The sequence below is a fragment of the Lathyrus oleraceus genome, chromosome 2, assembly GCF_024323335.1.
Source record: "Lathyrus oleraceus cultivar Zhongwan6 chromosome 2, CAAS_Psat_ZW6_1.0, whole genome shotgun sequence".
NCBI lineage: Eukaryota > Viridiplantae > Streptophyta > Magnoliopsida > Fabales > Fabaceae > Lathyrus > Lathyrus oleraceus.
In genome coordinates, this window is record NC_066580.1 from 67,405,797 (window position 1) to 67,423,890 (window position 18,094).

The window sequence follows — 18,094 nt, forward strand, 5'->3', positions numbered from 1 at the left end:
TAAACAAGCTCAAGGCTTCAGAATCATCACCAAAACCCTGCATAAGATTTGCTAGACTGATCCAAACCCTCACTGCCATAGAATTTATGAAGGTTTCTCTTGAAATCGAGCTTGAACTTCATCTTCTGTTTGGAAGTTCAAACTCCATAAATTCACTTCCATTTTCATCTCAATTGGTTTCTGCAAGCAAGAGGAAGAGAAAGCAAGCAAATCCAAATCAATATCAAGTGAAATTGGATCAACTCGGAGGTGATTTTTCAGAAACTTCATCTCTTAGATTCTCTCTCAATTCTTCACCATTCTTTGTGATTTTTGGTTGTCTTAAGTCCTATCAATGTAGGGAAGAAGATTGAGTTGCTTTGAGGTCAAATCGAAGCGACTCAGTTCATGATCCTCAAAATTTAAATCCTTGTATCTTTTTATATACTTAGAATTGGAGAAAATTGAGACCAGATTCGTGCTCCTGAGCATTTTTCCTTCAAATTAGTGTATTCACTTTTCATTTTTCATGAAGTTGAGCTTGAACCAGGTCAGTGGTGATCACCGGAGAAGATGACCGGAGCTAGGGCTCCGATGGTGTGCTGGCATTGCCTATACCATCTGATCTTGGTTCCACGTTTTAATCAGGACCATTGCTTTTGATTACCACGCGTGTGGCACTTTGACTCAAGTCCACCATAGATAGCACGCGCGTGACCATCAGATCTGCCATCTCAATTAATGAGGGAGATCTGATGGCCCCTGATTTTTTATATTTTCTGATTTTTCATTTAATCCATTTATTTTGATTAATTCATATTAATTTCATTTTTAATCCAGAAAATATGGGAATTTCACCAAAAATCTTTAAATATTTTCCTATTTCATTTTCTGAATTAAAATTATTTTTTGGATTAATTTTGTATTTTTCATGAATTAATTGTTTTTGTGCATATTTTTAATTGTTTAAAAATACTTCTGACTTTTTAAAAATTATGAAATTTTTTGTCTAAGGTCCTTTGACCTTGTTTGACCTAGGATAAATCTATTGGCCATTTATTTGGTGTTTTGAAGAGATTTTAGGTTTTGACCAAACTAAATTTAATTTAAATGCATTTTTAATTTGATTTTTAATTTGATTTTTAATTGATTAATTGTATAGAAATTATGTTGAGCCATTTTTATTGACTTGTGATGTTTGAGTATGTGTTTGGGTCTTGGTCAAGGTTGATTTGACTTTTGTAGAGTTAAAATCATTGGATTTATGGGATTCATGAAATGTACATTTCATCTCCCAAAATGAATGAATGATTTTAATTTGATAAAATTCCTCTCATGACTAATTTGTGTTTCCCTCATCTCCCCTCCCTCTTCATCTTCAATCCCATTCTCTCCCACCCTTTTCATTGACCAATAAATTCTCAATATTCTAAGGCTAATTGGTTCATTAATAACTTTGTGTTAGATGAACCAATACAAGTATGGATGAGATAAGTCCATCCTTTTGATCTTTTCTTTTTGTGTGTGGTGTGTTTTAGGAGTTTGGTTAATCATACCAAGTATCTAACATGCATTAACACCTAAATTTTTATTGTCCGACCTCAGATAGTTGTGACTTCTATATAAGTCCAATTACGATTGCTTAACATATAGCTAAATTTGACCCTAAAGGCATAACATTCTAGTAAGTGAGATTGTAAGTCTCCCCCATTTCATGGTATTATATGGAAACTTGACATTTTTTCCTTCCTTTGGAAGATGTCTTGGTTCAAGGATCCATGCTTGTGAATAAATGGTTAAGTGTTCTCCAAAGAATGACTTAATCAATTGAAAAGCAAAACACCACTAACATCTAATCAACTAACATTTGACTAATTTGTATTAATATTGATTTTATTTTTCAAGTCATTTATTTTATGCAATTTAAATTCAAGTCATTTACCATTTCATTTGTCATTTTACATATCATTTAACTTGTTTATGTTTATGCCATTTTCACTTTGCTCATTTGAGCCATATATTGTGATTGTATATATTTGTTTGTGTATTTTGTTTGTGTTTATGGTCTTAGGACCTTAAAATATTTAATAAACAAAAAAATATTAAAAAATGTTCGTGTGGACTGTTGGGTTTGATATGAACTTTTGGACTTAGAATTAGGCAACATTCCATGAGCAAAAGAACTTGGCCAATGCCAACATTTATGAGACCAAGTTATGGTGATTTGAGCTTTCATTTGATGCAAGTATTGAAGCCCCCTTTGAATTCATCTACTACATGGTCTTGATGCAACTGTTATTTTGATCTTGTATCTAATATCTTCTTTTGAGTTGGTCAAAGAGTATTTCATCTAATACATGAGAAGACAAAGAAGACTTCTATCTATGGGATTTGCTCGTTTGGATGTGGCTATCTTTATTTGATGCCTTGATCTTCATGATGCTTGATATTGCTAATTGCTTGCCGATTATTGCTTGATTCAAAGTCCAAAGGGGAAGTGGGTTTTCTATATGACATTCTTGTCTATTGGATTGCATCCCATTGGTCAGATCTTTTCAACTCTTAAATTTTAATTTTATGCTTAGGATTAGTCTCTTCATCTCCTCCCATTTCTTAAATTTCAATCCCCCCCCTTTCAAAAACTTTCTTTGCTTGTGATTTTAAAACATAAACTTTATTGCAAACTAGAAACTTTGGCCTTATGCCATTGTCTTTTCTAAACTCTTTTCTTAAATCAAACTTGTAAATGAAATTAACCATATTGACTTAAAATTTCAAAAGACAAAAAGAAATAACACTCATTCAAACCTTTGGGCCCTTTGTGCCTCTTTTAAACTCAAATTTTGATTAAAAGCAATCCACTCACTTTGAAATCGATACCACGAACTACGAGGTTTTGATCCCTCATTTTTATGTTGGTACGTAGGCACAAGTCTGAAGGTCTTGTAAAACACAAAAATATAATCAATGAATTCTTTTTCTCATCCCCATACTCTATTTGTTTCAAACATCTTTTATACCAAAAACACATACACACATAAAAAGGGCTCCCTAGGAGTACCTAGGACACTTTGGGTGCTGACACATTCCCTTTGTGTAACCAAACCCCTTACCTGTAATCTCTGGCATTTTATTAGTTTTGATTTGAAAACTTCTTATCTTTGGGTTTTGTTCGTACTTTTCCCTTTTCCTTTGGAAACAATAAAAGCGCGATGGCGACTCTGGTTTTATTGACGTTAAGTTTATCCATAGCTTGATAGTCATGAATTTACCGCTACACATACCATTTAAAACAAAACAAATTCTAACGTTTAAACCCAATTTCAATTCACATCAAGCACATTTCTAACACCAACATTTCAGTTCGAGCCAAAGTCAAACAAGCAGGCATTATGGCAGGGTATAATCAACAATATGCAATCTAACGACAAATGAACTAACAGAATAAATCACAAAAACCAATCCTAACTGAATTTGGTTATAACATTTAACAAGATCACAATTGGCAGATGGACTTTATAATCTCACATATCAAAAACAGAATAAAACTAACTCCAACCATTTTTTAACTAACCGTAACAAACTTCTCATAAAACTCCACACAAGCTCTAACAAAATTGGAAAAGGAATGGAAACCATAACAAATTTTTTGATTCCAAAACAGAATTCTCAACCATATATATTTCATAGCCTCAAATTAAATGGGGGAAGATTCTAACAGAATTTTCAGATCTTTCATCCTTACCTGAAACTCGTTCCTCAATCCAGCACCTTCGACTCTTCGTTCTTCATTCTCAACCTTCCCCCCATAACCTTCAATCCTCCATCTTCGAACTCACACGAATCCCTAACAAGAATCAACAACAACTGAGAAGAAGCCATAAGACGTGAAGAAGAGAAGGAGCATCATGCAAGAAGAAAATAGAGAAGAATCAGAGCGAATACTTGAAGATCTTCGCACGAGTTCTTTGTCTTTGTCTTAGCTTCGTATTCGGCGAAGAGATTTTCACTCATGCAATAGAGAACTGGAGAATATTGGAACGAGAGAAGCTCACTGATTTTGGAGAAGCCTTCGTCTTTGCTTCATTGCGCAATTCCACCCTCAATCCTCGTCGTAACACACTCTGATGCGACGTCTTCATCTTGAATCCGCAACACACTCCAACTTGACGTTTACATCAGCGACACATGAACATCAACGACCATTCTCCGTCAGCCTTAGCATAACGAAACACAATTCTCTTCATCAACCACAAGTGATCTAGGAGGGAGATCAAAATGGCGCGTTAAATCCATTCGTCATCCTTGACTCTTCATTCGAAGACCTTTTCGAGAGAGAACACAAGGCAGGAATGGTGGATCGATTTGAGGAAGCTCTTCGTGGCATGACTGTTTGCACAAACGTTGGTTTCGACGAGGGCGCTCTCATCCCATGGAAAACAAGTCTTGGACCAAACCTGGTGAATCTTAGCTTTTGAATCTTCGTTTGGACAAATTCTTGGGAGGGCCCAAGCAAATTCTTTCTTCTGGATTTACACCCACCAATTTGTTGCACCCTCCATTGCTACATAACATGCCATGTCAATGAAGCTTCTTGTAGGCCAACAACCATACTGTAACGGTAAATTCATGATCATCAAGCTATGGATAAGCTAGACATCAAATAACAAGAGTCACCACCGCGCTTTTATCGTTTCCAAGGGAAAAGGGAAAAGTATGAACAAAACCCAAAAATAAGAAGTTTTCAAATCAAAACTAATAAAATGCCAGAGATTACAGGTAAGGGGGTTGGTTACACAGAGGAAAGGTGTTAGCACCCAAAGTGTCATAGGTACTCCTAGGGAGCCTTTTTTGTGTGCATATGTATTTTGTACAAATGATGTTTGCAAGCAAATAGAATGGGGGGATGAGAAAAGAATTCATTAATTATATTTTTGTGTTTGACAAGACCTTCAGACTTGTGCCTACGTACCAACATAAAAATGAGGGATCAAAACCTCTTAGTTCGTGGTATAAATTTCAAAGTTGATGTATTGCTTTTTTAACAAAAAATTAAGTTTGAAAGGCACAAAGGCCTAAAAATGTTTTGAATGGGTTAATTCTTTTTGGCTTTCTGAAACTTTTAAGTCAAGTATAGTTAAGTATATTTACGAATTTGATTGAGAAAAGAAGTTGGAAAATGCAATGGCATAAGGCCAAAGTTTCTAATTTGCAATATGGTATAAGTTTATAAAATAAGCACAAGTAGAGAAGATTTTAAAAATAAGAGGGAGAGATTTTGAAATTAAAGAAATATGGAGAAGATGAAGGGACTAATCCTAAGCATAAATTTAAAAGTTGAGAGTTGAAAAGATCTGACCAATGGGCTGCAATCCAATAGACAAGAGTGTCATATAGAAACCCAAATTCCCTTGGACATTAGAATCAAGCAACAAACAATGCATAATATATCAACTTGAAGAGCAAGGCATCAAATAAAGATAGTCACATCCAAGCTTAGAAACTCCATGATCTTTTTCAAATTTGCCCATGTAGCAGATGAATTCCACAATGCTACAAGTCACAGGTTCAAAATAACAGCTTCACAATGATCATGTTGCAGATGAAATCAAATGGATCTTCAATGATGTATCAGATGAAATTTCAAATTACAAGCACTTGGTTACATGAAAGTTCGCATTGGCCAAGTCCTTTGCATAGGGAGTATTGCCTAAATTCTAAGTCCAATAGTCTCAAATCAAACCAACAATCCACACAAGGTGTTTTTTAGGATTTTTGTTCTTATTATGTACATTAATGGTCAAAGACCACACAATCAAACACAATATACACAAACAAAATATATCACAAAATATGGTCCAAGTGGACAAAGTAAAAAAAATGACATTACCATAAACAATTAGAATGGTATGAATAATGACAAATGAATAAGGCTTAAAAAATAAAGTGCATTAAAGTAAATGACTTGAAATTAAATGTTAGTTATTAATGAGTTAGAAGTTAGTATTGCTTTTGCTTTGCTTTTGTTTTAAGTCGTTCTTTGGAGAACACTCAACCCACTTATCACAAGCATGGATCCTTGAACCAAGACATCTTCCAAAGGAAGGAAAAAATTCCAAGTTTCCACATAATACCATGAAAGAGGGGAGACTTACAATCTCACTAACTAGAATGCTATGCCTTTTGTGTCAAAATTTAGCGCTATGTTAAGCAATCATAATTGGACTTATGTAGAAGTCACAACTATTTCAGACGAGGCAATAGAATTTTGGTGTTAGTGCATGTTAGAGACATAGTATAATGAACTATGCTCATGAAACATACCACACACACAAAAAAATATACAAAAGTGGTGGCCTAATCTCATCCATACTTATGTTGATTTTGCAATCAACTAGTCTTAGGAATTAGAGATATCATAGGTCCATGACATGAATGCATAAAGAAGGGGAATGAGATGAAGAGGGAGGGAAGATGGATCGAACTCAAATTGGACAAAGGAGGACTTTTACCAAATTAAGATCATTCATTCATTTTGGGAGATGAAATGTATATTCCATTAATCCCCTAAATCCAATGATCTTAACCTAGCAAAGTCAAATCAACCTTGACCAATGCCCAACAACACAAGTCAAACTTACAAAGTCAATCAAAATGGCTCAACATAATTATTTGGTATTTATTCAATTTAAAAATACTAAAAATAATGCATTAAATTAAATATGGTAGGTCAATTTCCTAAAACCTCATCAAAACACCAAAGAAATGACCATGAAATTTATCATAGGTCAAACAAGGTCAAAGGACCTTGGAGAAATTTTTTCAGAATTTTTGGAAACTTAAAAGTATTTTTAAACAATTAGAAATAATCACAAAATCAATTAAATCATGAAAAATATTAATAATGATCCAAAATATAATTTTAATTCATAATATGAAAGAGGATTTTATTTAATTTTTTTTGGTGAAACTCATATTTTTTGGATCAATATTAAAATTAATATGAATTAATGAAAATCAAAGGAATAAAATGAAAATCAGAAAATACAAAAAAAACGTGGACCACTTGATCTCCCTCATTAATTGAGGTGGCAGATCAAGTGGACACAAATGCGTTACATGATGGAACTTAGTCAGCGCGCCACACAACTGGTCATCCAAACCAACGCTTGTGATTAAAACATTTTAAATTGGATCAATGGTTCAGGACCACGCCACATCATTGCCGGAGCAAAGCACCGATCGTCTTCTCAGGCGATCTTGGTCGGACTAGTCCAATCATTACCATGACATAAATGAAAAAGGAGGACATGATCTGAAAGAAAAAATAGCGTAGAGCACGAAACTGACCTCAATTTTGACTAACTCCAAATATATAGAAAGATATGAGGAGTTGAATTTTGAGGTGTGTCAACTGAGTTGCTTCGATTTGACCTCAAAGCAACTCAATCTTCTTACCTACATTGGTAGGACTTCATACAACCAAATATCCAAGAGAATTGATGAGAATTGAGTGAGAATTAAAGAGAAGAAAAAATCTGGAAAATACCTTCAATGTTGTGCAGAACTTGATCCTTCTTGCTTCAATTCTTGTTTGATCTTGCTCCAATAGTATGTAGAAGTGGATTAGGAATGGCAAGAAGCTTTGAATCCTAAAGCTTTTGAATCTCCAAACAGTGAGATTCAAACTCAAATTTCAAGTGAAAATTATCAGGTTTTCCTTTGAATTATAAGGGTTTGAAGAGTGGAGGCAAAGCTGGCGCACAAGGATCCTCTCAAATGAGCCCAGAAGGTCTATATTTATAGCAAATTCAAGTGTTATTTGCACACTTGCAATTTCTTCCAAATTTGGAAATGTCGTGTTCAAGCTTGCATGAGGGTGTACATGCCCATGAAGCAATACACTAAGGTCCAAAACCAACTAAAATGAGGCCTGAATCAAGCTTGATTGGCAAGGTAATGTGAAATGATCATTCGAAGTTTTGATTTTACCAATTGATGCAGGCCTGTTAACACCATGCGCAACCCTAGCAAACTTAATCCAAAATGAATGGATTAGGACTCTTTAGAAAGCTTAGATCAAGAGGAACAACTCTTATGTTGAACACGTTTCTATTTTGAACTTGTATCGTGGTGAATTTTGAGGTGGAAGTTTGGAAATTTCAACATGTTGAAAATTTTTCTAAGTGTCAAGTCATATACTTCAATGTTCCACCTTACTAAACTTTTTGTGTGAGCTCCAAATGAGAAATGTGCCTTCATCAAAGTTGTATCTATTTCAAAGAAATTTAAAATGGTAACCAATTTGAAATAATTTGGATTTATAATGAGAGAGTTATGCATTTTTGAAGTTGAGGAAAATCACTTGTTCAATGGTATTGGTCCAAAATGACCTATAATGTATCCTCATATCACATGCTCATAAAAGTTGATTTAGCTCTCACTCCAAACATAAAAGTTGAAGTAGATATATTGAATTTGATTTTTCAACTTGTAAATATTTAATCTCATAAAAATTGAGCAAGTTATGGCCTTGGGAAGTTGACTTTCAAATTAGGGTTTAGACAAAATGACCTATAATGTTTCAACATAGAAAATGACTTTACAAGCAAAATTAGCTCTAGGCCTTAACATGAAAGTTATTTGTAATGTAACTTAGAGTAAATTGTATCTTGGAATCATTTTAATAGGGTGAAAATTGTAGGAGATAGGGTCTAGGGAGACCCAGTTTTGATCAGATGAATCCATATGGCCAATCACCATCAACCAACTTGATAACTTGCAATTCTCTTGATTTTTTAGGCTCATGGTAGATCATATATGAATAATATGATGAATTTTTAAGTGCCCCTTAAGAAATTTGATCAATTGATGAGGAAGCTTGTTGAAGAAGTTACTCAAGATACCCAGACAAACTAGGGTTTCCAAGGCAAACAACCTCCAAACTCTTGAAGAATGCTTGATCAAAATAACATGCAGAGATCATTGGGACTCATATATGATGCTTAGATACATTGTGGAACATTCCTTGATTGTGATCTTAGCTATGAGGGTCTCAAACCCTAAATGTGAACTTGATAGATCAATGGTGATCATGCCCTACCTACAAAAGAGTTAGGCAAATACAAAGACATATTTTTGGTATTTTGGTTAGTGAAATGATAATATACAAGTATGATACAATCACATGGTGCTTGGTGATCTCTCCCCAAATAAAACCCAATTAAAGAGGGGTAAGGAGGATGTCAAGGTATGATCCCAATGCTAATGCATATGATGAAATTGCATGAGGGATCTTAGGGTCAAAATTGGGGTCTTACACGTACGCCCAAGTACATCTTGCTAAACACTAATTCCAGGTTTTACACCCTATGATTACTTGATCACTTCTTGTTAATTAATTTAATTAGGATTAATGCTTGTTAATTAGGTTAACTAAAATTTTGGGGTTATATTTAATTGTTATAATTTTAATTAATCTTTTAGGGCTTGATTAAAATTTACAATTAGTTTAGTTTAGTTTAGATTAGAAATTAGGAGTAATTAGATTTTAACTGATTTTAGAACTTAGTTTAATTTTTCTAAACAATTATATTAACATCAAACTTTAGGACTTAATCAATTTTAGACCATACTTAGATTTTGTCTAGAATGTAATTTGTGCTAATAATTGAATAGTTTGGTGAGATGACCATTTTGTCCTTTATGGGCTTGTTTTACTATTTTAGCCATTTAACATGACATATTCCCTTAGGATTAATTATGACTCAGAAAATTTTAATCAAATTTTAACAATTACATGATCCCTTAGGTTAATTTGAATAATTTTAACCATTAGATTAGGATAAACCTAGTTCCTCGAATCAAATAAAACCTTCGATTCAAGTTGATCAAAAGTAATTGTGATTAACTAAATCCTTTGACCTTGTATAATCCCGCAGTCTAATTGGAGTGACCAAAAGACCATTGGTCACTTAATAAGATTTTTTTTATAAGTTGTGGAGCTCGAAGCCTCAAATCAAACTTTCAATCAAGGCATCCTCAGTCATACCAAGCAGTGGATAGTACAAGGCACATCAAAGGTGATTATTCAAGAGCTTGTTAAATCAAAGATAGCATTGTGTGGCATGATCCTTAAGCAATAGAGAAGGAACGAGACTAGAGAATTCCTACCCCCATTCTGAATATCTTTGGGTACGGGACGCTTGACCCAGTTGCTCATCGTATTCACCTATATTCATAGACTTTATCACAATTCAAATCATACGATTGACAGGTCTCTCTATCTCTCCACAAATTATCATGCAACAAGCAAAGAATTGCACCAACAACTTATCAATCATGATGCAAGTTGTATAACACGAGCCTTAAGTAATAGAGAAAGAATGAGACTGGAGAATTCATACCACCATTATGAATATCTTAGGGTACGAGACGCTTGACCCAGTTGCTCATTGTGTTCACCTCTGTTCATATACTTTAGTGTAATTCGAATCGAATGATTGATAAGGTCTTCACCATCATTACAAGAAGCAATAAAGATTCTTCTCCAACAACTTGAAGGTTAGGATGATAATTACACGTCGCGAGCCTTAAGTAGTAAAGAAGGGATGAGACTAGAGCTTTCCTACCCTCATTTTGGATATCTTTGGGTGCGGGACGTTTGGCCCGTTGCTCATTGTATCCACCTTTACTCATAGACTTTAGTGTGGTTCTTACCAAATAACTATCAAGTCTCTTCCATATTCAATCAATCATTTTCTTTTGTCTCATCAATCATCTTGTTTTCAGCCCTAGTAGGCTGAACTACGAAAGCTCTGATTTCCTTATTGCACTATAAGGATACGTAGGCAGAAGAACCCAGATTCTCCGCGAGCTACCTTATTTATTGATCATTCATTCTTCATTCATAAATCAATACCATCTTTTTGAGATCAAGTATACTTTTCCTTGGACTCATTGTACATCCTTTTAGGATGATATAGAGGCAGTCCACCTCATGAATCGAGAGTTATTTGGATCGTCCCCAAACATTTGATTCATTCTTTTTTGGCTAAGACGTTGGTTTGCTCTCCGATTCAGAGTCTATCTCCTTCATGGATCCAAGATACCATTCTTCTATGATCTCGAACTATTTGTTCCCCAGTCGGTGATATACTATTCCTTATACATAACAATACTTTCTTTTGGGCCCTGTATATACCCTTTTAGGATGATATAACGGCAGTCCATCTTGTGAATCAAGAGTTGTTTGGATCGTACCCAAACATTTAATTCACCTTATTTTTTGCTATACCATATAGTAGCAGCCCTGTTAGTCCACATATCGGAAAACGCCAGTTTTACTCTTTGGTTCCAAGTTCACTTTCCATTTGTCGGTTCCCTTGATACCATTCTGTTGGTGCAAGTTATACTTTTCATCCCTTTCAATCTCTCCCTTTTGTTCTCGTGGTTCCACGAACTACGATTGCTCTGACTTTCTCATTGCACAGTGAGAATACGTAGGCACGAGGATGCGAATCCTTGGCGAGCATACTTCTAATTATTACTTCCACCTTAGGGAAACATTCACATCTTTCATAATCCATTATCTACATTCGATCATAAACCGTTCACCCCAGTGACATACTATTTCTTTGCAATCAGATACAAATTTCTTTGGAATTCCATATACTTCCTTTTAAGACAATATAATGGCAGTCCGCATTTGTACCTAGAGTTGTTTGGATCGTACCCATACATTTAATTCCTTCTTTTTTGGCTATACCATATATTAGAAGCCCTACTAGTCCACATATTGGTTAATGCCATTTCCCCCTATAGTACAAATCCCATTTCTCCTATGGATTCCAATACACCTTTACCTTTGGTTTCAAAGTATACCTCTTTAGTCACTTGTTACCAAATAATTCATTTATGTGACCTTGGTCACTTCACTCCATCCATCTCCATGATGCATTCATATACTATATTCATTCACTTCATGTGCTATACCAGTTATCATTGAGCCAAACACACTATCTCTTTGTGCTCCATCTTGCATCACCTTGTGAACCAGGGGATATTTGGATCGTCCCCAAACACTTAATTCTATTTTTTTTTGGCTACACCATATAGTGACAACCCTGCTAGTCCACATACCAGTTACCACCAATTTTACTCTTGGGTTCATGTTTTCACCCTTGTTGGAGTTCAAACAACATAATCCTTTGGTTTAGACCATACTTCTATCACAATTCTTTTCATCTCCCACCACTAGTTCTTTGAACTACGGAGCTCTGAGTTCCTCATTGCACTATGAGGATACATAGGCATGAGGGCCCCAATCTTCTCCGAGCATTTTATCTATTTCCTTCCTTTTCCCTCATTCTTTTGCGAGTAATATTTAGATATCACACCTATTCGAGCAAGAAAAATCAAAACGGTTCCCATGGAGTACCATGAATGTTTAGGGTGCTAATACTTTCCCCTTGCATAACCGACTTCATTCCCCAAGATATCTCTTTCCCCAGGATTTATCGATGTTTTCTCTTTCCTTCGGGAATAAATAAAGTTCGATGGCAACTCTGTTGTATGTTTGAGCGTGCGATACGTTCGGGTATATTCTGCTAGCTTTAGGGAGCACCACTAAGGGTGCAATAACCAATCTCTTATTTCCACAAGGTTTTGTCCAAACACACTTTTAATTTAATTTGACACCCCTCAATTCTTCCTAATACCAAAAATACCCCTCTAAAAAAATCTTTCGCAAAAAATTCGTTAGGCCAATAAAAAATTCGGCATGCAATCAAAAACCCCGTTATGCCAATTAAAAAATCTGGTATGCATTTTTACCGATATTAAAAAAAAACTACGCGTGTCAAAATTTACCAATTTTTTTCAAAAGCACCGGATTTGAATTTTTCCCATAACCCTGAAAATTCGGTAGTGTAAATTTACAGTTTTTTTTCCAAAAATAAAACTTTTGAGATTACAATTTTTTATTTATAAAAACTCCACTGTTTACCTGGTTTTTCTCATAACCCTGAAAAATCTAGTAGTATTAATTTTCAATGTTTAGAAATTTGCTTATACTTTTGTAGGGTTGTGATTGCATAGACAATTTTTGTGTAAACATACATCATTTATTGTTAAAAAACACCTTAGAATGTCTCAACATTGGTATCTCGCATTTGTGTACTTCAACAACGTGAAACCTCTAGCTAATTTTAGGCTCACAAAGGACACCCCTATTGATGTTATGAAATCCAAATTGGATATTCTTGTGCACCATACCGATAAGAGAAAGGTGGTTAAAATTGAGTATCATTCACCATCAATCGATAATGAAAGGAATATTAGATTCAATAAGTTTAAGCTGAAGACAAATGAAGATTTAAAGTCATGTGGAACACACATCACCGATACGAAACAAAGAGCTTGATCGAGATGGATGCGATAATTGTCAGATCTATCAACAATATTATCAAAATATTTAAATGTTATAAATCATTTAGTCTTGTTTAAGTTTTGTTCATATAAATTTCTTGTTAAGTAATGTAATGCTAATTTTCATCTAATGAAATGTTAAGAGAAAGTGTCAATAATATACAAATAATGTCAACAACATCAAAAAAACAAACAATTAATAAATCTACTCAGGTTCACTACATGCAATGTAAGCTATTATATGAGACAACCAACGTACATCTCACCATATGGGTTTTCCAAACCCATGAGGTTATTTGAAAGAAGTGTTATCCTTTGTAGCCGCTACTAATCAATTATACTGAGTGGAGGCAATGTCACATCATCTGAAGGTACTCATTCATTGAAAGGTCCAACATCATCAATAGACTAATCATGTGGGATGATTTGAGGGTATGATAAGTAACCATTCTGAAACTGTCCAAGGAACTACACCTTTACTGCATTATCTATAATAGTAATGAAATTGTTGATAATGTTAGACATAAATCATTTATCAATGTTCTTAGATGTCACAACAAGGACTGGTTAAGGGATGCGTTGAACATAACCAAACTGGCGCAAATACCACTCAGATAAATATCTAGCCATTAAACTCTCCCATCAAAGATAACCCGTAAAACAGGGCAATGTCATCAAAGTCGCTATGCAATTTATGCTCTAAGTAGGGTGTCCATATGACATAATCTAAGCTAATGCATCGATCCTTCGCTTGTACTCCTAGAGGCCTCTTTGATATGAATGTTTGGCCCTCCATCTAGTGGCCCGTGGCAATCCATCAGTGATAGGACCATGAACATCCATGTCATAAATAAACGGTAAATTCTCGTATATCCAACAATGCATTACAAAAAGAAATTACATATACAAAATGTCTTTGATAGATAATAAGTAAATAAATAAAACATAACCAATATTCGTACCTGAAATAGACTCATATATCTGACAAGTTTCCTTATCTTAAAGATAAATGCCTCTCCAACTACAATATATAATATCATTAAAGCATCACACCCCATGCCTACTCGACATGCTCGAGCTCAGAAAACAGAGAGATGTATCTGGAATAATTGTAGACACGAGACTTATATGCTAGGATAATACATCCTAAAAGGGATGCAACATGTATACCCTAATGACTTTCTTTTACATAGGGTGCTCCAACAATGTCTGAAACGTATCCTAAAGTCAAGAGAGACGAATGTGAGAACCTCGATTAACCCTGAACTCCTCCATAACCATGACCTTCGTAACCCCTAAGTACTGCTCAACGATAGTACATGCAAGCTCTTGGTTAAGGAGAGGAGCGGTGAATAAGTTACCTAACAAAAAGGAGATGGAAGAGGCAGGAGACATCATCCATGGTAATCTTCATCTCATAAAATGGAAGATGAAATGAGGACGTCTCCTTATGCCATTGTTGAACAAAAATAGACTACAATGGATCAATGAGCATGGTTAATAAACAGTCCGCCAACGAAAGCAGACTGACATCATCAATAATCTATTTGACCTCACACACATTTGAACATATGAGAATTTCTTCAACTTTGCCTTATGGGTGGGCACCATTAACGAGGTTTGGTCTTGTAATAGTTAAAGTATAAACCACTAGTTATTTTTAATTAATCAATAATAAAAAAAATTAAATTAAAATAAAATATTTATACCTGTAACACCCCGAATTCAATTAATTAATTTAATTGGATTTAGTTGCATTTTATTTAAATTATTAAGTGAATTATATAATTTTGTTTGATTTTTGGTGAATATGTGTGTAGTATGTGACATGTGGTTGGGTTGGTGAGAGTGACATAATTAATTAAAATTTTAATTAATTTTATAATTAGGAGAATAATTGAAATAATATAAGTATTAGAAAAATAAGGAAAATTAGAAATAATAATTGATTAATATTATTTTTATGAAAAATAGATTTAATTATAAAATAAATAGAAAAGTAAGCTAATGAGGGTAAAGTGGGGATTGAGGAGATAGGTGAGGATATGATAGGAACAACCTAAATAAGAAAAATAATTTTTCTATTAAAAGTGGAAAAGTGTGGGAAGTTGAGCTTTCACTAATTGTGAAATTGAGTTTGGGGAAAAAGAGGAAAAAATTTAAGAGAGACTGAGACTTTAAAGAAGAAGGAAATCACCCCTGTTGGAAATTTAGGTAAGGGGACTACTTCGTATATTGGTGTAATTTATGAAAGATAAAGAGAGATCGTCACCCTCATTTGTTTTTTCTATTATTATGTTTTTGAAAAGCTTGGTGTATGGTTATGAGATATTGATGATGATGATGATGATTCTTGATGTGTGACTATGTACTCGTGATGTAATGACTGCAAAAATTAGTATGTGAAATTTGATTTTGGCATTGTTAATTGTTATTGTTCATGTGTTGTGTTTGTGATGATTAATATGAAAGTAATTTTCATGATGCATTATTAGTGATGTTAAATTGGTGAAATTAGATGTTAATTGGTAGATTTATGATATAATAAGAGTGGATAATTAATATAAGATATTAGATTTTTGAAATAAGTTATTATAGTATGTTAGGGTGTGTTTGAGCGGGTTTTGAGAATAATTGATTTTGCTGAACGTGCTTTAAAACTGGTATTTTTGGAAAAATAACTTATGTCAATCAATTGCACCATAATGTCAATCGATTGATCTTCTAAAATTTTGAAAAATTGGAAGCAATTAATCGATTAATTGGGAGAATTAATCGAGTGCATCAAGCCAATATGGGAAAAATAAAAGAGACATAATAGGAAAATGAGAATAATCAATTGATGGGTGATGACAATCAATTAATCCTATTATAAAACGTGAAAAATAGGCCTATGAGTGAGAATAATCGATCAATGGCCATTTTCAATCGAGTGTACTTGTGTAATTTTAGTCAAATATTGTTTTGATCATAACATGAGATTCGTGACTCCGTTTGAGGCGCGATTCAAAGCGTTGGAAAGATAATCCATAAAACTTTTTGCCAATAATGTTTTAGGGAGCCGAATATGAATTAATGATATGAATATAATATTTTATTTAGGTGTAATATTGTGAATACATGATTGATTCAAGATGAATTATTATGATGATTGATGATTAATTATGCGGAGAGTACATAATCGTTATTTATTGTGGTGGTAGTTTCGAACGGGGAACTGTCTTGTTGCGATGTTTCATGTTGTTTATGGTTTGAAGGGGGATCATAAACATGTTGTCATTGTTGCATAAATTGTGAAATAGACGAGTTACGAGTCTGGAAGAGGGATGAGTAACTTGTTCAGAGTCTAGAAGGATGGACTCAGGGTTCAGAAGGCTGAGCCCGATTTGTATGAAGAACCATCGTTGATTGGTACTACATGCATAATGTCAATGTCGTGAGTCACATTGCATGCATATGTATATGTTATGATGGAAAATGTGTGAGACTGTAATGATGTGGTTTGCGTATTGAATGCATGTTAAATATTCGATAAAAGACTAAAAAAATCAAGTAAATCGCAGAGCTTTTATAAAATGTCTAGAAAATAACAAATACAAGGAAGATTTTTTTTAGGACGAAAGGTGTTATAGTAAAATCATACTTTTAAAGGGGTGCCATTTTAAGAGTGTCCGGACAAATTCTCTATTTTCAGCATTTGAAAGCCCAAAGCTTAATAGCCCATTATTTGGTCTGAAATATCTAAGCCCATTGGGCTTTTAAATTAAAGCCCAATTGGTAGTTGTTATCTATTAGGGTTTCTAATATCCGCTATAAAACGTTGCTACCTTGTCTCTCTCATTCAGCGGCCATCAACTAGGGTTCAGGCAAAGCGAAGCACCGTTCACGATGAGAGCTAAGGTGAATCGTCTGTTCCATTTTCTCACTCACCTCTCATAGTCTTTCATAATCATCTGTTGTATTGTTGTAGTATTGTTTTGGTCTGATTTGAATTGTTTATGATTTTCAGTGGAAGAAGAAGCGTATGAGGAGATTGAAGAGGAAGCGCCGAAAGATGAGACAGAGATCTAAGTAGTGCGCTATTTTGAATCGATCTTAGTTATTTCTTTTTGTCATGTATGTTTCTGATGTCAGATGATCCTTTCAATAATTGTTTTTACTTTTGTTCGAGTTTTGATACATTGGTGGTTTTACACCTTAATCATATTAGATTTGGTTTAAACTGTTATTTTAAATCTGAAATCTGTGCACATCTTACCATTACAATTTTGCTGTTTGCGGTTTATATTCCCGACTATAATCTGTGTGGCCATTTTTTAGATGTTTATTGTTTAACATTTTGTTTACTAAGTCTTGCATTTGAAGGATTGCCTCTTTTTCCAAAGGGAAATGATACCAAATGATACGCCATACGATTGTGTATTGCTTGTGTGTGAATGTTGTGGCCCCTATCTGCTACTGTGTTTTTATTTTTTATTGAAAAGTTTCTTTATAAAATGTATTCTACTTCAATCAACTAATTTATCTTTTTCGTATTGTAATTAATATTTTTATATTTATAAAAGTAATTTAGATTTTTATCCCATTAATTTGGTTAGTAATGACTCTGCTGTTAGCAGTGTTTTTGTAAGTTATGGTTATAAGCTTGTATTGCTAGCTTCTAGTTTGTTTAAGTGACTCACTTTCA

General features: G+C 34.1%; 1 long non-coding RNA gene across 1 annotated transcript; it reads left to right on the forward strand.

The window, feature by feature from the left end:
* Nucleotides 1-17,068: 17,068 nt before the first annotated feature.
* Nucleotides 17,069-17,642, forward strand: LOC127118134 (uncharacterized). Its single transcript, XR_007802106.1, has 2 exons — nucleotides 17,069-17,307; nucleotides 17,417-17,642. It is a non-coding gene; the product is annotated as an uncharacterized LOC127118134 (long non-coding RNA).
* The last annotated feature ends 452 nt before the right edge of the window (nucleotides 17,643-18,094 follow it).